Raw genomic sequence first — 22,433 nt, 5'->3', positions numbered from 1 at the left:
TTTGACAAAAGGGAAATATAACAGCCATGAAAGTAATAGAGAGGAAGGTGACAAAATACAGACTATTTTCTGCAAATGACATTCAAATGTACTCTATCTCCACATGTCAGCAAAGAAACTATGCAAATGTGCAGGAATTACTTTAAAATGCCTTCACTATCACATGCACTTGGAAATATTCTTCCTTCTAATTTCTGTCAGGGCTACCACGCAACTGCTTTGTGGCCTATCATGTGAACACAAACCTTGTTTAAACCTCTGCCAGCATATGTACATACAAAAATGATGCAGCTGCTAAGCACGGGCAGACCTTGCACCTACCAGTCTTACTGTGACACTTGTTTTACAATATAGCTTGCTCCTAACCTTTTCCATATCATCTTTACTTCTCTTTTCTTCCAGAAATATACACCAGAAACACTAGTATTTTTCCTGAGCATCATTCTTGCTACACATTTTGAAAACACACTAGAAAAACAGTAAGATGACTGGCAATTACTCAATCACTTATGAGGCTATACATCATAACTATCTGATTTCCCAGCAAAAAATGATATATAAAATGAGAAAACCAGTTAAAAGCTCAACTGCACTGGTTGTAGCCTTCTGAAGCAAAGACACATTACAGCTGAAGTTAGCATGCAACAGGTAAAGAAGCTGCAAAGTGAAATCCACAGACCTAAGAGAAGAGTTCAAGCAAAAGGTCAGAGTCAACCCGGAAAAGTCTCAGAATGTCTGGTTCACACAGCAGCCTAACCTGAGCAAGGTACTACTGTGTATGCACGTGCGCGTCATGGACACAATCATGGCCTCTCACACTAAGTAAAATCTTTTTTTATATATATGCAAGTGGATTCATTAAATTGGATTTCAATTGGGTTAATCTTTGCATATGAAAAAGGTTTCTGGTTATAGTTTCTCAGCCTTCTGCTAAGCACATAGCATTTAGACACTTGAATTAATAATCCAAAGCATGTGCTGCTACAGCAACTGGAGAAGGACAGAACTTGTGCAATGAAACTCCTCTTACCTCTCAGGTCTATGGAGGGAGTAAGTTGCACATTTCCTGCCTGAGCTCAGGTTTCAAGCGATGAAGCAATTCTAGGGAGTGTTCCCTATCAAAGGGCAGAACATTCCTGTGATACTTGCTTGGTTAGGGCATTAAAGAACATACAGAAGCTTCAAAAGTGAATTTTCAGCATCCTCTATTCTTTTATATAAAATATATAATAATGTAAAATTACTATTTGCTTGGGCTTACAATAAACTAACCAATTCTAAGCAGCTTAACAATTAAACAGTTGGTTAAGAAGATAATTAACTGAAATTCAGTTTACCCAAAAGTGCAACTATTTGCTGACTCAAAGTAAAAAGTTCTTTTAATGAGACTTAACATCATGTACTGTACACAAAGAGCTACCCTAGTAAGGTACAGTAGGCATGTGAGCTTGCAAGGACATGAGAAATTTTCATGGCTAATCTAAAGAACCTATTACATTGACAGATTAAGAACACAGCTTTTTGAATGGTTTCCAGTTCGTTTAGAAGCTGGTGTTTTAGCAACCCAGAAGACACCTATTTCCACTCTATAGCCCACCTGTTGATTTGGGTCCAACACATTACATGAATTGGCTACAATAGTTGGAAGAATAGGCCCATACCTTCATAATATGATGTAGTTTGATTGTATTAAATAGACTGCAGACCCTGTGGCTACTAGCATCACCCAGATAATCCAATTAACAGAAAAAAAAATATTAAAAGCACAAAGAAAATCTTGAAGGTTTCTAAACCATATCACAACACATGGCATTTCAAACACCAGGCTGTAACTCTTTTGTACTCACTTTCGTATATGTTTACCAAGAATATGGTTAGTGAACTATATTAAATGTTTTAGACAAAAATGGTTAGAAAATACAAAACATTAGTTGATAGCCCATTATTTTGAGGGAAATCCACATTAGCCCTAGGAGTAAAAGTTCAAATTTATCTTTCAAAAATTTACTTTGAAAGCTATCAACAATTCTGATATAGCACACAGCTACAGGGCATTCCTTGTAAGCAAAATCAGAGCAGAAATAAATTTTCAATTCAAATGAACCAAGCCATATACTACAGCCCTGAACTCTTCCTAACTTTTTAATATTTTATTCATTTATTCCTGCATTCTGCTGACCAAACAATGGAAAGTATTCCAGATTTTGAAAGCTGATACTTAATCTTTGGGTTATTTCACTTTGGTGTCACAAGGTCCAAGCTAGACTTCTGGTCTGTCACCAGCATCAATAATGACTCTAGGCTCTATACAATTTTTCTGTTTATTTTGTAAGTTTATTAATTATCTGTAAAACAGATATATCAATCAAACACATTCTGCTTAAGGATAATGGTAGCTTTTCATGAGTATATCATATGGCCACGGATAAAAAAATCCTAAAACATCCACTGGAAAAGAGAGGTCATTTTCCAATGAACTGTGACAGTTGCAGTGACTAGGTAAATGAAGCCCAAGCATGCTTCATTCAGTGTTACAGCATTCCCAAAGAGCTGCAAGTCTTCCACTGAGAGCAATAAAGAACAACTGACCTACATGGCCCCAAAATGTCCATAGCCCCACCTGCATCTCAACAAGATAGATCCTCTTATATTTTGCTCTTCCACATCCTTAAGCCTCACACACACACAGACAGATCTAACACAGAAAGCATTAATCCTTAAAATTCATCTAACAGTTTCTGACAGCTTTGGACCCAAAGTTTAACACCTGAGAGAAAATTGAATTTAGCTGCTCTCCTCCACCATCAGCTTCCAAGAGAGCTCACATATATGTGAGCTAACAGACAATTTGTATTTTACCACCCATTTATTCAGGTAAATTTCTAAAACTGTTAGTTCACCTTTTTATGAGCATGTGGCTTTCAGGGGGTTGGCTGTGGATTTTGGTACAGACTGGACACCTAATTTAATAGGTACTCAGTTTAAAAATTATTTGAGGACAACTTTCTTAAGTGAACACCTCCTTGGATAATGATTTAGTCTCCTTTGGACAGAGGTTTCAAATCTTGAGCAACTGCTGTGAGATATCAAGCAGCATTTTCACAGTTGTAATCATGTAATTACTAATACTGACAAAAGATTAAATGCACAGCATCTTGCTCCATTACTACACAAACTGTATTCCTTCCAATATATATACTTATTTAGGTATTTATACATATATGTCAATTTTATATAAACTAGTATTTGGTCACCCTATACATTCAACCTGTTAGATAAAGCTGGAGGACACTTACCAGAACACAAATCAGTTCAGTAGTACTGCAGCCATCTACTATTTCATCTGAAAAATAAACCATTTCTCCAATCTGACCATTCCCTCCCTTCCTCCTCCTTTCCCCGAAGAACAAGAGCGCAGCTAACAGAAAAGCCTATTATAAATGATGCTTCTGACTAATTAAATGTCAATACTCATTATGCTGGAACTGCTGTATGCCCAATGAAAAAGCCCTCTCAAGTTCAATTGCTCACTTTCTCTGCTTTGGGTCTGAAATACGACAGTAGGAGAAGTCTGGAAGCTGCTTTATCTTCACTCCTACAAGTAACATTTCAGGAAACACAAAGACAGGAAGATAAACTTCATTAAGCTGAGCTTACAATACTTATTGGCACAGTGTATAAGTAATACTAATAAAACAGTACTTCTTAGAAACTGTGCCATCAACCCTGTCAATTACTTTGGAACTAAAACATTATGTCCTCACATTCTATGCCATTTATTCACATGAAGAAAGCGACTCTTCCACCCTTGCTATCCAGGGCTCAAGATCAGTCTTGGCCTGAGGAGACATTATAAGTCAGTGTAGAAAAAAAATACAAATCGATGTACAAATAGAATACTATTTGTAAGTAAATAGAATACTATTACTTACACTGAATAGCTCAACGTGGTTCATTTTAAACCCATTTTGACTTTTAAATTTATTTTGTCCACACTATATTACAACTGACAACCTGCTAAACACAATATACCCATAGGTACCCTAACAAACCAGAAAAGACCACTTATCCCTGTATTAAGGCATTTTGCATTCACAACTTTCTGTAAACAACCAGCACCTATAATTATCTCCGGGAGTCACTTGGATCACAGTGCAACAGCTTTACAGAACAGTTTTGGAAAGACATAACATGGTGAGAGGAAAGAGAGCATGCTGCTGAAGCTAGAACCACCTTTAAGCATATTGGTGTAGTTTAAAGCCTGTAATATGAAAACAGCTGCTGTGAATTTGCAGAAAGTCAGGGGAGGGAATACAAAAGGTCAGAATAAGTAACAGATCATTACCAGATGTTATTGGATGGGCCCCCTGTGGACATTAGAGACATCAGGGAGGCCAGAATACTAAAATGACCATATTTCACAGCTGACAAAAGCCAATTTCAGAGCAGGGAGAGGCCCTGCCCACCCCACCTTTCCATACCATGTTCCTGCTGTAAGCTCACGGCAAGCACCAGCTACAGCTATGCCCAGCCTGGGAGCCAGCTGGAGCCACACGGAGGGGGCAGCGCTTGGCTGCAGTCACTGCACAGCTCCACGGCCACTTAAACCAACAAAGAAGCACACGTGGAGTGAGCAGCAGCCCACACTTCTGCTGGAAAAAGCAATTTAGGATGGAAAATGGCAAATCTAGTAGGGAAAAAGAAATGAAACTACCTATGTAAAAAAACAAAACACGAAACCCCATAGCAGACCAAACCTTGTGTAAGGGCAGAAGAGGATAAAGCTGCATGCACAGAGAACTAGGAAGAGGAGTATTGTATTTAACTACCCCTCCGTTGTAAAAATATTACAAAATAAATACACAAATGCATTGATCATTGATTGGAACTTGTTTCCTACTACGCGTCTGTCAGCTCATGATACTTGAAGGCTTTTATCATTTGCATAATTTAATCAGGAATGAACAGAAAAACTTTCAAAAGTGACTTCCTTCTCCAATGATTTAAAGTAGATTAGATCAGAACCTGTCCTTATTTGAAAATAGCCTTAAAAATGGAAATCCATGATCCTAACACAGAGGATTACTAATGCAACTCTTCCCATTCCTGGAGCTGGACCTCTTATTTTGGTTTCATGACTCAATCCTATAATAAGATTTAATACATGGAGATTATAACGAAACATTACCAAAATACCTTCCGATAGAAACTTCTCAAAATAAACTTGCAGTAATTTTTAAAATGTGTTCCCTAAACTAGGTTAAATAGTTTTAAATAGTTTTTGTCATTAAAAAGAAGTTTTGGTTCCCATGCAACTCTAAAATCAGGAAGCCTAAACTCTTTACTAACCAAAAGAGAGAGGGCTGAAATCAGTGGAAGTTCAGATAGACTAAAACAAGAAGCTGCATTTTTAACATTAAGAAGCCAAGAGAAATAAATTAAAATAAAAACTGCTCATTTTCAACAGCAGAATACATCTAAGTAAATAAAACAGAGGAAAAACACCGAATACGGTACAGTTGCATGTTATAATTTGTATGTGTTATACATGTGACCATAAAGCAACACAAGTCACACATTCCATATAACCTACAAGCCTCACTCACAATTATTTGAAGGCAACATTAACAGAAAACAAACGAATGGGAATAAACTGTGGGCTGGTTATTAACCATCCACGGATCAATACTGCTGCATGCAGTAGGATCTGCAAGTCCGGAGCAGCTCTCGTTCTAGCCATGGCATGTGTCTTGTGAAGTCTTTGAAGCCTAAGGCAGTCTGAATTGAAAACAAACTGGCAAAATTGAGAAAAAGCTTTTATTCTACTCATAGCCAACTTCAAGTTGAATTTTGGCTGGCACTGGAACTGAAGTATTAGACAGAGGGAGGAAAGTTGTCTGTGTATATTCTGTTCAGAGTAACTAAACCTAAGCCAAATTATCTTCAATAGACTTAAACATAGCAGATGCTAATTCTAAGGCTGAATATAACTAATTGGACACTCTCCATCAAAATTAGTTTTTAATCAGAAATGCCGCTTCCACAAAATAGAAATTTTCACATGGAAAATTTCAGTTTTGCCAAAAAACACCGATTTTCCGCTGGGAACATTAAAATAATGGCTGTCTGGCTACCTGCCTGGAAAACTCTTGTCAACTTCACTTCTTCCTCCAACAAGCAACACGCCAAGGAAAGTCTTCGAGCAGCGCTGCCCAGAGAAGTGACCTCACTCCATCCGTGCCCCTGGCTCTCAGCTCCGTCTCGCGCTCCTGCCCGGAGCACCGGACACTCAGCCGCTCCCCAGCTGTGGCCCCGGGGTGCAAGACTGCAGCAGTTCCCCCTTTGGCTGCTCTTGGCAGAGCCCGAGCTCTGAACCAGAGCTAAAAACCTCCCTGCCCAGGGGGAGAGCAGGTTTGCTGACAGACCTGCCCAGCAGCAAAAGAATCATACTATTCATAGCATCCCAAATCTGAAGTTTTCCTTTTACTCCCTCCCGCCCCTTTCACATTTTTGCTACTTCAACTTCAACCCAGTCTTAGATAAGTATTTTTCTGACTCACCTCTGCCTCCTCTCAAAGATTTTCTTTATAGGAAACAATTTCCATTTTCAAGCCAGCTCAAAAGGACTAGAAGTTCACAATGACTTGAGTGAATCTGGCAAAGAAAATATCACTCAAGTTCAAGTGACCAAGCAGCTAAATCTGAAAATCATTCACCTGAAATGAAATGGGGAAAAAAAAAATCACAATTTGGGGTGGCTTTGTTTCATAAGCAAAGTATCTCAAAGAGGTCTACGTTCCCCAGATTTGTAAGGTTTACAAGCCTACTCTGTAAAAGGATAATTTTATAGATCTCATCCAAAAAAAGACAGCACAATTGCATCTGTATTTCTTATGAAGTATAACCAACAATTGCAGTTATGAATTACAAACCAACAATGTCCCAAAGCTGTGGCATACAGACCTCAGCCACAGCGTGCTGTCAGGGATTCTGACATTACTAAAAGCTAGACTCAGACTGTGGGCTCCATATACTCTTCCTCCTACAGTTGAAGTTTCATAAATTATTTATGTACAAAATTAATTGTGATTTAATGAGCATTAAGAAAAACTACACTCACAAGCATTTCTAACAGTTAGCTAAAAATGCTTTTACATTAGCTTCAAAAGATGGAAACCCACCCCAAACAGCCAAATTTACAGAAGCATGAAAAGCTGCTGTTAGGAAAAAAAAAAAAAAAAAAAGTACTAGAAAAAAGGTACTAGAAGAAAAGATAACACAAGAGGATGGCAGAGACCCACATTTATATAAAACTTAAATAATTCTTGCTAGGCTGTATGGCTTTATCAAAGAGTAGACTTTTGGAAAAAAATCAAGTTGGTTTTGTTTGTTTCTGAATATCACTGTTTTGTACCTTATAGCTTCGTTCTTTATAGAATTGCATAGTATTAGTTTGAAGTTTCCACAAAATTAACAGAAACTACAGTAATTACTAATGGAGTGGAAAGCAACAGCACACTGTCAAGGCTAACTCTGAAGACACTGAAAACAACAAAACAAAACAAAAAAAAAAAAAAAAAAAAAAACACACGAGAATCCCACATCCTAAAAGTAAAGGCCAAAGTTGCATGCATACAACAAACAGCCACAAAACCTAGAAAGAATTTTTAATACAAACCCACCAAATGAAGTCACGCCATGTTACCCAAGTGAAAATAAAATTCAGTGATAAAATCTGTACTTACATACTATTCATCTCAGCCCAGACAATTAAATCTCGGACATTAATAAAAAGGATCTGACCTCCAACTAAATATAACAGTGAATTAGTTCCCAGATGAGGGGCATATGTTTTCTATCTAGAAATATTTATTACCATTGCATTTCATAAAACATCTGATTGAGAAAAATTATCTGAACATTCTGCTTGGAATGGAAAAGTTCTAAAATCAGCACAAAACCAATGAGCAAGATACTGTTGGTTTGAGATGAAATAATTCAGCTATTCTATGATTTACAGAATTTCCAGTAGGAAAACAGCTGCTCCTCAGAAGCACATTCAGCAACACAACAGACTTTAATGCTTGTCACATTGGCTCTGTTCAATATGAAGTTTCATGCCCGCTGAAAAGAAGCAGGAACAGAACAAAGTTACAAGCCAGTTAACCTTAAAATTAAGCAATAAAAGAAACTGATCACAGCTCCAACTGGAATAAAACAGTCGAGAAGGGCAAGTGAACACACATGCAGAGTGAGCATGTGATGAAGCTAAAAAGCAATAGGCTATTAAAAGGAGAAAGTTCTACAAAATTATAAAAGGCTATTATAAGCCTTATGCCCCACTACTATTTATCACACCACTATTTATGGTTTCTCTCATGTATTTACTGCTTTTAATCGAGAACACCACCCTGAACGCAGTTTAATCGCCTGTATAACACAGGGTCTTCAATTTCATTTACTTACTTCTACACTGCGCCTGGGAAGTTTCATCTGGCCAAATCGATTTCCTGATAAAAGGTAGCAGACACCTCCTGCAACAAACCAGCAAGGGAAGAGCTCATCACCTCTGACGATACCTTGACTGTAATTAAATTACCTCTTAACCTTCTTCATAAAACAGCCATCAGTCTGCAACTGCCCTGCTAAAACCTATCCTCTGCCTCTAAAACCATACGGTGGTTCAAACCCCAACCCGAGTCCCTTCACCGAGTCCCTTCACCGTGCTGCTCAGCCCTGAGGCAGGGGCGAGGTTTTCTGTCATTTCCCTGACCAGCACCAGCAATGCCAGCCGGATCGTGGCCACAGCCCAGGAGGTAAGCCCACACATCAAGACAGCAAACTTGTTCAAACTCGTGGTAGGAAAGAACAGACCAAATTTTTGTTGTTGTTTTTATTTTTTAAACAAAGTCTAACTCTAAGAAAGCCACGTTGACAGAGGTGGTTAGATACCTAGTCACTACATTTCCATTAAATGAAACACAGATAATAAAATAACCTAACCATAAAAGTTTACCTCAGAAGAAGTCTTAATCAAGTGATTAATTTAGCTTTATGTGCCGCAGTGAAGTTCACCCTACTCACGTCCAAAAGTTTGCTGTTAAAGAATGAATATATGCTATTTTAATGTTCAACTGAGTATGTGACATCGCAGCCTTTCCTTATTTTTTTCCACTGCTTTAAAGAATAAGGATATAGCATTGCATTCCTCTTTGAAGCCAAAGGACTGAAGCAGCAGCCTGGTTTAGTAGCCTTCAGTCCCCAGTAGTTCGCCTTCCAACATACAGAAGCCTCACAAAACACTCAGCAATAAAACCATTTGGACGGCCCCTTCCAGCACACCACAGCCAACAGATGCTGTGCAGTGCCTGGGCTGCTGGAGAGCAGGCACTTGGAGGGCTGCTGCAGCTCTGCTGTGGCCAGATCTCCTTTACAAAGCACAGCCCTGCCCTTAGGCAGGCTCCCCAAATGCCTACCTGTTCCAAGCCCATAGCAGAAGTGCCAAGCACGTGAAGCGCGTGGCAGGCTATGAAAAACTGAGAGCAGAGCCCCAGCGCCAGCCTCAGTGAGCGTGCTTACAGCAAGGTGGCTGTGCTACTAATACCAGAAAGGGAATTCATAGTCAAAATTAAAAGGGTAACACAGATCTGCAAGGGAATAAATAAATCAATACTTATTCATAACACTAACTATTTCCAAATACTTATAAGGAACTCACGTTTCACCCTGCTGAACTGTAACACAGCCTGTGTAAAACCTCCCTGCCACTGGACTCACTGCTCATGCACAAGTGGAGAAATTCCACCTCCGAAGCCATCTGATGAGCTTCTCCACAGAACAAATATGATCCCAAACCTTTAATATATGGAAATTCAGTACAAAGCAGTACGTAGAGAGCTGACATTTAGCTAAAGCCCCAATCAAAGGCAAGGAGATAACTGCACCACACAAACGAAGGAAGAAAACGATGTTGCTGTGTTTATACCCAGGAGGTAACTACACCCTCAGGCACACCTGTGGTCCTTGCCAAATCAGTAAAGGACAGCAGGCTTTCTGACTGGCAGTTCAGATTATTTTAGAGAGGAGAACAGTTAACTTCTTAGTTGCATATGTACTTGCATTGGTACAAGAATTGACAAACATTTTTAAATAAAAAAAAATCCTCCTCAGCACCGTGGACAAACGTAACGCTCTCTTTTCAGAGTAGGATGCCAGTGTTAGTAGGACTACAGTAAATGTTTTAGGTGTTGATGACTAAATTTACTAAATGACCATACTTCCAGCATGCACTGGTATGGGGAGATGTGAATCTCTGACAAACTGAAATTTCTCCAACACTGTGGAGCCAAAATAATTTGAGTCTTTTGACAGAAACAATAAATGCAAGTGTCCCTAATGAAGAAAAGATGGGCAGAATGAACCCAAGTTTCTCGGCATCTTGTCCCTTTTGCAAAGGTGAGAATGAAAGTCTTCGCAGTTTTCTACAGAAGTAGTAGAAGGGAAGCTGCCAGCAAGTGAAGTCATCACTTCCTTAAATACCTTTCCTTTGAGGCTACCAGCAAGTATTTTCTTTCTGCTCAAGGGCCAAGCAGTCAACATTTTGGGACAGATTCATTTCCTTTTTCTAAAAGGGAACAGAAGCTACTGTGAAAAAACAAACTCTCAAAATGCAGAGCACAAATTAGAGTTCGTGTCTCTGAATAACACCATGTGCAAGAGACTGTTGATGGTAGGGGAACGGTGCATCCAGAACTTGTCCTGGTGTTGGCCATCCCAAAATCACAAGCAGTCCTTAGAGAAAAGTTCACGACCAGATCAGGTGTGATTCAATTAGATCCAGCACTATTAACTTACACAGCAATTACACAGAAAAAAAAAAAACACATTAAGTTGCACTTTCTCAGTAATTAATGCCTTCTCTAATGTGTGGGGTGTTCTAAGAAATTCTCTGAGCACGTTGATAGTCACTGGCAGAAGTCCTCCTCCCGTATGAAGTTTCCATAGCATGACATGGAGGTGACCAACTGTGTCAACCAAAAACTACAGTACATAAAATGATTAACAAAATAAACAAACAAGGAAGTCAATCAACTACTACAACAGGTAAAAGACCAATAGAAGAAAGCTTTGACACAAGTAACACCCTAATGAACAACAAACTCTACCTGTGAGATCAACTCAATAAGCAAAACTCAAAAGCAATGAAAATGAAGCAAATTTTGTTAAGAACCTTGCTTAGTTTTACAAATGCCTAGAGTAAGCTCTTTTAGATATTTTGTTTTATTTTAAGGAAAACACAGTTCTAAAATTTCGCACTAAAATTCTGTTTTATAAAGTCACCAGAAAAAGGCTATGGCTTTTATAGTCAAACATATCAGAACAGGCTTGCAGAGAACGAAGATAAATTACAACAACAAATATTTAAATTACTTTATGAATGCTATTGCAGATGACAAAAATCCTGTCAGGTTGATAATATAACGGATTATTTCTCGATATACCTCTCATTCTATAAGTACAGATATGGTGTCTCCTGAGAGTACTGTTCTGTGAATATTTGACAGCAAGTGCAAAATTTTTGTCTGGACAAACGCACGTTAACATATGAGAGAAATAATAAACAACACTGGACCGCACACATAAGTTTATATATTCTGGTTTTCAGATATTTAAATGTGGCTACTAATCACACTTTAAAAGTTGTTATGGCATCATTAGGTAATTTAAATAATATACTAATTAAGTAATCCTAAAGTACCCTGTCTATTGCTCAGTGTTGCTTACCCAGAAAGGCAGGTACAAATATGGGTCCTATAGGTTACAGATTCACAAGCTGATGCAGCAGTCATGCTAGAACGACAAGGATAATTATTATTGAAACCATCAGCTCTGTACCATTTCTTTTCTTCCTTCAAGTATTCCAGATCTCCTCCGTGTCCTTCCTTTACTTCTCAAGGCTGTAACGAACCCCTTTTAGATTGTTATATTCCCTTCACAACTCAAATCCTTCTCTACCTCATACCCATTTCTCTAATCACCTCTCAACTTTTCTTCTCTGGCCTACTCCATCTTTGTCTTTACCACTCCCTACTCCTTTGGGGTGGGCACGGAAGATGGAACAGACACAGAAATTATCAGAACATCCCCCAGGACCACAGAAAACCAAGCATACCACCTGGAGGCAAGAAGGGAAACTGTAGCCAGACAAAAACCATGCCCAAATCTGCTCCAAACATCCAAGGGTAATGCCACATTCACCTAGATTTAGAGTAACACTGCCTTATGGACACTACTGAAACGCTTTCCACGTGATCACAAATGGAAAGGATGGATACAACACCTTTGCCTACACAGCATAATAAAATCTTTAAATGGCTTTTGTTTCACAGAATTTAAGCTGAGGTACGGAGAGATTCCAGTAGCTTTCCAGCAGCTACAATTTTCTGATACCTAAAAAAAAAGAAACTTACAGCCTGTACCAGCATCAAGAACATACTAGTACAGTATCAACTCGGAAGATAAAAGATTATATTCTTTTTTATTTTAAAGTGGACCTACTGCACAAAGCACATTGAGAAGGACCAGCGTAACCACGTACAGATGCATCTAGGAATATGGCACCAAGAGGAGACGAGCTCTGAGCCGGCACCCCGCCACCGCTCCGGTCGGGCACTACGTTTAAAAATGCTCTTCATTCATGTGCCTCTACAGTCAGGTCCAATTTGTCTTACACCCCCTTCTCTAGGCACTCTTATAATTAAACTAACGATCCTCTCAGCTTCCCCAATCTATTTGCCACCTTCTGCATTACGTGACAGAAAGTGAAACTTCTGTTTCTTACAGAGAACCACTATTTTTTGCCCTTAAAGGCAAAAACACAACATGAAAAAAAAAATGCTATTGTGTGACTTTTTATTTTAACGCATCAGTAATCATCTCAGGCTGCTTATTACAAAGTTTTTTTCATTATCTGGAATTCATATCCTTAAAAAAAAAAAATAGGGTAAACTAAAAGCTTTTTCACTAATAGCTAAGCTGTATTATCTCAGAAGCACAGTTTGTTTATACTGCCTATGGAAAATATTATTTCTCCCAGCTGCTGTAAAAATAGGTTCTCAGGCTTTAAATAAAACTGGATTTTTCTTATCTAATACCGCCATAGGGTATAAAACCAAAATGTCTTATTGATTTTGGTCAATTTTAATTAAATTTTCCATGCTGAATTAATACCAACATTAACCCAAAATATATTTCTGAATTTTGAACATAGGAGTTATTTGAATTTCTTAAGTTGTGCCTTCCTATGTACATCCTGTACCAGTACCTCAGCTCTACAAATTTGGTCTTTGCTATAATTGAGTATTACAACATGCATGCAGTCTAACACTACTGAAGCACTCTTGAAGGCATCAACTCTATCATCCCAGAATTAAAAGGCTAAAAAAGGGCCATATGGCAGGATATAGAATGCGCATATTGAGAAAGGAATCAAGTAACTGGGTTCTTCTGCTCCCCCGTCTCTATTCACATGCACATTGTGCTGCAGATGTTCAGAAGCAGCATTTTCTCAAAACAGAGACACAAGCATCACACAAGCAATGACCAGCTTTGCTGACAAGATGCAATTACTCTCCTTCTAAATAGCAAGAGTATCACCGATCAGACTCAGCTCTACTGGGGCATCAGTTCTCTCACTACAAGAAGTGCTTTAAGTAAGACCCTTTGAAACGTCAGTATTTCCAAAAATACACTGGTAACCTGAGTCAGCACCACGTTCCACCTTACCAAAGATGTAGGAGGCAGCCCAGAATTCAGGTCACAAAGATTCAAAGAGAGCTAAGCCAAAACCAAACCACTAGCCCTCAGTTCTGTTAGCCCAGTGAAGTCCTTCCTGACACAATTAGAGGATCCCTGGCAGGGATGAACAAGCTTGGTGTATCACAAAGAGGCAAGTAACTTCAACCCACGAGCTAGGGAGGATCCTTTTCCCATTACAGAGGAGTAAACCTGTAAGCAGATACAGAAATAAGATTAATAGCACACAATGGAGAGCTGAATACAAACTATTTGTGCTAAGATTCTGGGGAGCACTTGAGCTGACGATGTTCAGATTGTACCTTGTGAAATGCAGCACTGTCCTGGCACCAGCAGCACTGACCACAGGGCCAGTACACTCCGGCAAGTCTCTCTGGCTGTGGTGTGCTGAACACTGACTAGTCATCTAGACAAGACTACACAGAAAGGTGGTTGGAATGGGCTGCCAACATCACAGAGCTCTCCCACAGCCTCCGAACTGTCAAGAAACTGAGTAAATACTGATAACGTCCTGGCCTGCTGTGAAATTGTTGATGTTTTTTGTGGAAATGTGTGACAACAGCATGTAGTTGATTCCCTGTACCACAACAGGGAAGGCATCCCATTACTAGAAGGGGTTTTGTGGCTCCAGAAACAACGAGAAGAGCAAAACCACACAGATCCATGGGTCCTCTCACAGCCCAGGAAACATTTGAGAAGTCCCAAATTTGTCTGGGGCCAGAAAGGATCCTCTGCAGGTCCATAAACTGGAGTCTGGGAAGGCAGAGAACAGAAGAGATGCGATTCCAGACAGATCTCTCAGCCTCTGAGCACAGCAAAGGGGCTGCCATGGGCACTATCCACCCACCCCAAGTGACACAGGGTCAGGCAGTGCCATGCAGCATGCTGCTCCTTTGATAGCAGTGGGGCAGCCCAGAAGGGAGGAGAGGAATCTTTGACTGTTCTTCAATTTTGGTAACTGAGAGGAAAGAAATGAAAAAGCATGTCCTTTCCAAATTCAGTCGATGATGTCAGGAAGCTCTGGCAATTTCTTAATAACAAGCATGTTGTTAAGTGTCTCAGTCAGAGACAACGGTAATGGTAAGAAGTTTAACACCACCACCGCCTTATTCCTTTGAAAAGTAGCTCCCACTCTTCAAGGGCCAGCACAGGACATTTATTTACCAGAAGCTCAGAGAAAGAATTTCTCACCAGCCAGGAGTATGAGGAATTGGCAATACCCATCCAAAAAAGCGCTGTTCTCAAACTCTGGAAGCTGGAACCCAGAGAGCAAAAATCCCTGTTATTTAGTGCAAGACCAGCAAGAAGCTCGTGTCTGCTAGTGACAGGCAGGCAGACTGCTAGAAGCTATTCTGGTTCTTTAAGAAGAAAGTAACATTAACATTATTAAATAACAGACATGTCCATCTGTCCTATGAAAGTATATAAAGAGAAGCACAAATTAGAATTTCTTCACAGTGTTAGATCATCTGCCTTTCCCTAAGAAAATCTGCTGAAAAAACAGAGAGAAATGAAGAGGTGCCAACTAGACTGAACAAGTGCTGACAGAGCTCATGGAAGTGCAGAAAAATCTCATCTAGCTCTCAAGAAACCCAAAATAAGTAACTGAAGAGCACAGACATCCAAGCCCACAGTTTACACATTCTTTGTGGTAGGCTTTGTTTTTTAACAAATATGTAGGTTATGCTCCACGCACATCTCTGGCACACGGTGGTCACTCCAGCAAAGTAACTGGCATCTGTGAACAGGCAGAAATGATTTTGCCACTTTACACCACATAAGCCATTTTGTAAGCTTGCTGTAACTCTCCTCTGAAACATGGTATGGGAAGATGGAGTAGGAGTAGCCATGCCATCCTTACATTGCAAGTTTCAATAATATCACAAATCTGTTTTTTTACATCTCATTTTGAAATTCCACAGCATGTTGAATTTTTAATCTGAGCCACAAGTGATGAGAAAGGTCTTAAAATTATACTTGTTTGAACATTTATCTGAAATTCACTTTTGTACTCAGCTTGTTTTTCATTTTTTTTGGCTTCTCTAAGAAGTTTCTTTCAGTTTGCTATTGAATATGGTCAGGAAATTTAAGAGAATACAAAAATGCTCTCCGATATACCTATATCAGGTTTAGGGATCGGATTTAAGGGGGATAGAGAGCCTTCACTTAAATGCCAATCTTCAGAATAGCTGCAGATAAAAACGTGACATCTGTGGAAAGTACACAAAATCTAGACAGAGCAGCAGGGAAGAACCATACAACTGTTTGACAGTAATGTTTACGTGAAGAAAACACAATGACCATCTCTAATCAAGAAAAATATTACCTCAGGAACCAGCAGAGAGCAGCTCATGAATGAAGACCATGGCTTCTTTTCAGCAGGGGAAAGACAACAGTGTTCAGGGGCTCATGGAAAAGAACTCACAGTAGGATCCACATTATCGGGAGGTACCAGCAGCACAGCAGAAGGTGTAAAGAAGGTGTGGAGAAATCTTTTGGGAGAAGGTGTAGAGATGATAGGACATAAAGCCACAAAAGAAGTCATCTTTATTTATATTTTACCTCCCACAGAAGAGTTTTCCATTTCTGTTTTGGGGATATACTTAAAGAGATCAGTACTCAGTAATTCATTTTCATCAAGGTAGTGCATCAAATGCTGGTATTAAAGTTTGGAAAATGACCTATTTACTGAAAAAAAATAATACTGAAGCCTATGGTCTGAGTGAGCATTCTGTGTTAAGCTTAGATTTTTGTTTTACTTCAGCGTTTGATCTTTGAAAGAAGCAGATTGATGCTTCTGTCCTAGAACAAAGGGAAATTCTGAAGGTCAATAAACAGGATTATGATTGCCAGAAAGAAGGCAAGGACACCATGATAAACTATAGCTCGTATGATTGACCAGAGGGTAATTAATATCATCTCTTCCTGAAAGAGTGTACACAGCTGAATACCAAAGCCAAGCTGCAGAAATTGCGTATTACTGGAGCATATCACACTGTTCAAGACTGACTTTCCTGGTTTGTTTTGCCAGGTTAAAAGTAAATAAAGACACAGAAGAAATGCAATTTATGAATTTTGAAGAACAAAAGATATTTTTATTTTAGCTGAAACATTTTAATACTTAAACACATGCAGATGCACTATTACATGTGGTCTTAGATCCAGCCAGAACATTTACCTGACACTGCCCGTGCAGAGTTAGACCTAGATGTAATTTCATGTTGTTTGTGGGCCTCAACCTAGGCTCAGATTTGAAAATATCCAGCTTTGTAATTAATTTAAATTCAAATGTGTATTTCAACATTTCAGAATCATTTTTTGTAGAGCACACCCCAACCCCACAAAAAGAAACACTTTTATGCTGCTATGAATAACTTAGTTATTAATAACTGTAGACGAATGTAAAAGCAACTCTGCAGACCAAGGAAAGGGGTGGAATTTTAGTGCACTTGTTTACAGACATCTTGTGATTTCAGGGACATGAAAAACAAAATTATTGCTTGGGAAGGTACCTGGTCCCTGCTGGAAAGGCACTATGAAAGCAGATGAGGTTATAGGATATCTTTTGTTGCCAATCAAAATGGCTTAGGTCTTTAAAATTTCATACTAAATGAGCATCACACTGTGCTGCTTTGGAAAACTACTGATTTAAATATTCTTTTGCAACTTAACTGTATCCATTCCCAACAGCTTATCAGTCTAAACCTTATCTTAATTATTTAACAAGTATTTCCAAATGATGGTACAGGTTTGACTTACGATGCGCACCCAAAAGGTTTAACCGTGTTTGTTTCAACCCTGCCCTGAGGATGCTCCACCTGTGCATGCTGAGAAATACAGGCTTCTGCTGATGTCCTTATTGATCACTTTTAATGAGAAGAGATGAACAAGCAACTGTGGAAAATGCACTAAACAATGTGAGGGAGAGGGAAGAAGGTTAAGGAAAAAGGCAACAGAGATCAGGATTTCAAGAAGACGTGATCATGACAGCAACTGTTAGGCTTTACTCTGATGAACTCGTTATTTTGCCATAGCCCAGCACTGCTAAAGCAGCATTCCTGACCTACTCCTGTGTCTGGCCTCTTGTTTCCAGCCTTGCATCATCCTCTCCCCGCTGCTGACATAGCCATTTGTACAGCCATATGGTAAACCAGAGTGGAGAATTAAGTAACAACAACATTTTGGCAAAATTATTCCTCGCTCACACCACTTTGCAACATGGTTCTCTCTGGGGCTGCATAAGCACTATGGCAGCAACAGGAAGGCAGGAGGAGGCCACAAAGGGAGGGTGGAGCTGCTTCGGGCAGAGCCACAGTCAGAAAAGTAAAACAGAGCAAAGAAGGTATTGCACACAGCCGAGTGGGGATCAGTCCTGTTGGTAAAAGCAATTTCAAAAGAAAAATAAAAGAGCAGACAACAGTGACAAGCTGAGGAAAAATGTAAAAGGACAAAAATCTACAATAGAAATTTTAGATTGTGCATTTACTGAATTTGGGACAGAACACAGCTGGATAAAATAGGGTTATAACCAGAGTAATTGATGGGATTATCTCTATTTATTTATTTTTAATTATGAAGTAAGAGAAATGCTTCTTGCAAAGGAAGTCTAAGAATGTCAGCAAATTTAAATGGGATGAAGAATGATGATAAATTGAATTGGAGGAGATAAAGATGCAGAAACAGAGGGTCAATCATCTACAGAGAGAGAGAACAGCATATTCTTCCCTGCAGCACCAGAGACCAGACATTTCATGTATCCTCCACCACTTCCACAGCTATTTATGGACTATCACAAAATAAGTCTGAATTCATTAAAAGCCAAACCATACATCAAAGCCAAAATTAACATCCGCTTGTCAGTGCTGAAATAACGGTGTTCTTTTTATGCTTAACTAAACCTTCTTCTGTATATACCTGAAACAGTTGCATCATTTCTTTACTCATCTGCTACCAACCCCCTTAAAACCCCCTACATCATTTAGGTCCCTTTCACCACAGAATACACAAGGACATGCATACAATACAGCAAACAATGACAATGAAGAATAGTTGGGAAGAAACAAGTGGCATGTGATTTGCTTTGTGGTGTCTGAATCATTAATTTGTATTTTGTTTCAGGAGGTGCCAGGGGAAAGATTAAGACTATAGTGCTAATGTAGATCATTCTGGAAAGGTCAAGTTTCCCAAAATATCATCTAAATTTAGTGATAAAACACAGCCAAAGACAACGTGAAAGAGATGATGGAGACTGTCAGAAAACTTCTCTAATTTAATTCCCTGCACCATTTCATCTGAAGGTGGCACAGTGCCTGACATCTCAAAGAAAACTGGACAGTAGATACCAATGCACACATCACAGGTTTTAGCGAAGCTGTTCCTAGCTATGCAGATAATAAAAAGGCTTGAGCAGAACACCAACTCAAGTAATAAGCTGGACCTGAACACCTCTCTGCTTGTGCTCTACACCAAGGTTTCTTAAGCATGAGGTGCTTTAGTACAATCCATTACAAACAACAAGACTCCACTGTTTTGTGTCTGTACTGGTAAGAGACTTCTTGCACAGAACCTGGTATTTGCTGCACTTTCTCACTTCAAATTTATATCCTCAGTAGGCGTACAAAAAGAAAATCTTTTATCCAACGATCTCAAAGAGTTTTACTGGGAAACAATATTTCTCATTTATAAAGGAGGAGAATGAGATGCTGAAAACTGAGTAATTTGCCTGTCATTACACAGTGAGTCAGTGGCAGCAGCCCACACTGGTCATACATCTCGCTGTTCTTATCAGGTACTGCCATTAGAATAAGGGCTTTTAGAATAGTTACATGCCATATGTATTAACAACAGAATCCTCACACAATTTCAAATTTATGCTCGTTCTTACTTTTGCTGTGATAATGACTACTGGAGTTTATACAACGCGCTATTTAACATACTGGCTGCCTCCTTTTTCAGTCCAGCACGTCACTGTTTCAAACACAGAGATAATGCATCAGGTTTCCCATGAATGTTGAGAAACAACTATGTACTATACAAAATAAAAGTTACTGGCAACAGTAGCTACAATGTCAAAACCAAACCAAACCAGGAAACTGATTTATAACTGGTTATTATGTAGCTACATCAGGGAAGGCTCACATCATCCAGGGCCTGCTTCTTATACTTTCCGTGCTGTTAACCACTGTCAGCATCACTGAGCTCTGAACCTTTAACCTGATCCAACACGACATTGGACTTCTTTATCTGCAGGGCATGTTGTGCCAGTCGCTCTGATGCAGAATTTTTTTTCTCCATGGTATGAAAACGGACTAGTACATGAGAGGAAAAAGAAAAAAACGATGATGACAGTACAAATGAACAAGGAACAGTAATATATAAACAAAAGATAAATTGTTAGAAGAAAGGTTAATTTATGCAACTCAAAAAAAATTTCCTTTAGTTAACAAGCCCTCCTTAAATCCCACAGAACTTGGCATAATGATCCCTTTAGCATATCATCTTTGGCACACAATCACACAACACACCCTGGGAAAGACTGGATTTTATCTTCATCAATGACTTTGGCAGACCTTCCCACAAAGACCCTCCTGCTGTAACCAGAGCCTGTAAGTGTGCCTGCAGTTAGCCTCTAGCAGAAACCTTCTCATCGCTTTCTTACAGTATGTTCAGCTTTACTATTTGTGAGAGTATTGCTGAAGTCTACAATTTTAGTTCAAAAGTACTCTTCTTTTCTTCCAGATGCCCAAGTCCTAATAAATCAATGCGTATTGAAAATGATCAACAGCACTTTTGCTAAGAAAAGACAAAACATGGCATTCTGCTCTATGATGATACAGGAAAGATGAAAGATGTTCCACTGAGAAGTTTCACATCAGCGCATGGAATATGATTGCAACAAAACTTTCAACTCAAGCAGCAGAGGGCTGAGGTAGGCAAGGCCAAGCTGCCTCATCAAGAAGCTATAAAAACATCTTCACCTACCTGAAAATCCCACATGGGCAAATAGGGATGGACTCTAAAGACGTGCACCAAAGCCCAGTTGCAAGAGAAAAGAGGAAACAGCAGAAAAAAAGCGGGATCTGCTCCTTCCCCTCCAAACTTCTGTTATACAAGGAGCAGCTGCTGCTTACAACTACCTGAATGTAACACCCCAGATCTCGACCCCTCCACGCAGCCCCTTCTCTTGCACCACGCTACTCAGCGAGTTGCATCCCGACACCAACACTGCCCGCCCACCGCGAGATCACTGCGCTGCCAAGCCAAGATGGGGGCACTGCAATCAGAAGGGGAAAGGCAATTCAATGGCATGAAAACCTGCTTCTAGAAACTATGGCAGGCTCTGTGCAGGTTTGGGGAGCTGCATCAGCCATAAGCATCTCAACAGTAAGGGTCAGACTTTTGTAAGTGAAAGCCTTCACATGATATTTTTGTTGAGAAAAGAGTTCTGCTAATCCATCAGAACCTACGATGCCCACGAATCCATACGCTCCTCTGGAAAGGCTGCATGTTAATACAGTTTAGACCAATTCCTTTATAATTCATGTTTAGAAATCTGTATAACCACAAAGAAATGTGCTACAGAGGGTTTCCTGTGCTCAAGGGAGGGATGTATTACTGCTACGCTCAAGGCAAGTGTGGAGGGGACAGAGGCTTAATTCCCTCTGGCTGTTAAAACATTTGGGAAAACGTCTACACAAGGCATCGGTATAGGTACTGGAACAATAAATGCTACAGCACAAAAACATGTACGTCACAGCCAGAGTGTAACTGAGGATACTATTAAGACAAGTATTTTTTAGATTCATCCTAAATCTACTTGAATCTTTGAATTCAGAGATTACATAATGTTTTGGGGCTTACTTTCCCAAGCTGCTGTAAGTGCTTTGGAGCTCATCAAGAAAAAATTTTGAACAATCGCATGAAATATGAACTTCATGTCCATTCTAATTTAATGGTCAAAATATATTTTGATCATTAAAATGTTTAATATCCAGGAAACAGTCCACAAAACCTTTTTCCTGGGGGAATTACAAATAAAAGGAGCCTTCCCCAAAAGCTCAAGCTTCAGATGCTCAGATTTCAGTCCAGTTCACTGAAAATCCAGCACGTCTTTCTCTTTTTTTCTCTCTTTGCATCTCTCCCTAACATAACCCATTTATTGAACAGTAAGGCTGCCTTTATTACTCTACAGGAAAGGATTCAACCAAAGGTCAATTGGACACTCAATACTGAATGAGAAAGCCCATGAGTAAAATAAGTTTGAAATAATGATTTTGCTTGTTAGCAGAATTTTGTTTTACAACTATTTTCTATGTAGACAAATCCTGTACTGTTTATTCTTAGCTTTTTTTTTTTTTGACCCAAGCAAGCTCTGATGAGATGAAAAACAAGCAGGAACAGAGATTGTACAGAAAAGGCAGTTCAGCATTGAACTAAAACGTGCAGTATCTGTGAGAGATCCTGTTGGTGTACACAACGTACAGAAGACATATAAAGCATGAAAAGCATTCGGCACTTCCTTAGGGTTTGAAACACATGGCCAGCCCACCTTGCTGCACTGTCAGCATTGAAAAAAGTGTTTCAGAACAGCCAGACCAGTCCACAGAGTAGATGCATTA

The 22,433-nt window shown here is 39.4% G+C and overlaps 1 protein-coding gene across 3 annotated transcripts in view; it reads right to left on the bottom strand.

The window, feature by feature from the left end:
• PTPN4 (protein tyrosine phosphatase non-receptor type 4) overlaps positions 1-22,433 on the bottom strand; it is a 108,221-nt gene that overhangs the window by 70,755 nt on the left and 15,033 nt on the right. Inside the window, exon 2 of one of the 3 annotated variants that reach the window (XM_068687443.1) lies at positions 8,467-8,534. The exons of the other annotated variants lie outside the window; for them this stretch is intronic. The gene's annotated coding sequence lies outside the window, so the exon portion shown is untranslated. The remainder of the gene's footprint in view (positions 1-8,466; positions 8,535-22,433) is intronic. 3 annotated transcript variants of the gene reach the window in all.

This window comes from Anas acuta, chromosome 6 (assembly GCF_963932015.1).
Source record: "Anas acuta chromosome 6, bAnaAcu1.1, whole genome shotgun sequence".
Lineage (NCBI taxonomy): Eukaryota > Metazoa > Chordata > Aves > Anseriformes > Anatidae > Anas > Anas acuta.
Note: the sequence above shows the minus strand (reverse complement) of the source record. Positions and strands in the feature narration are given on the sequence as shown.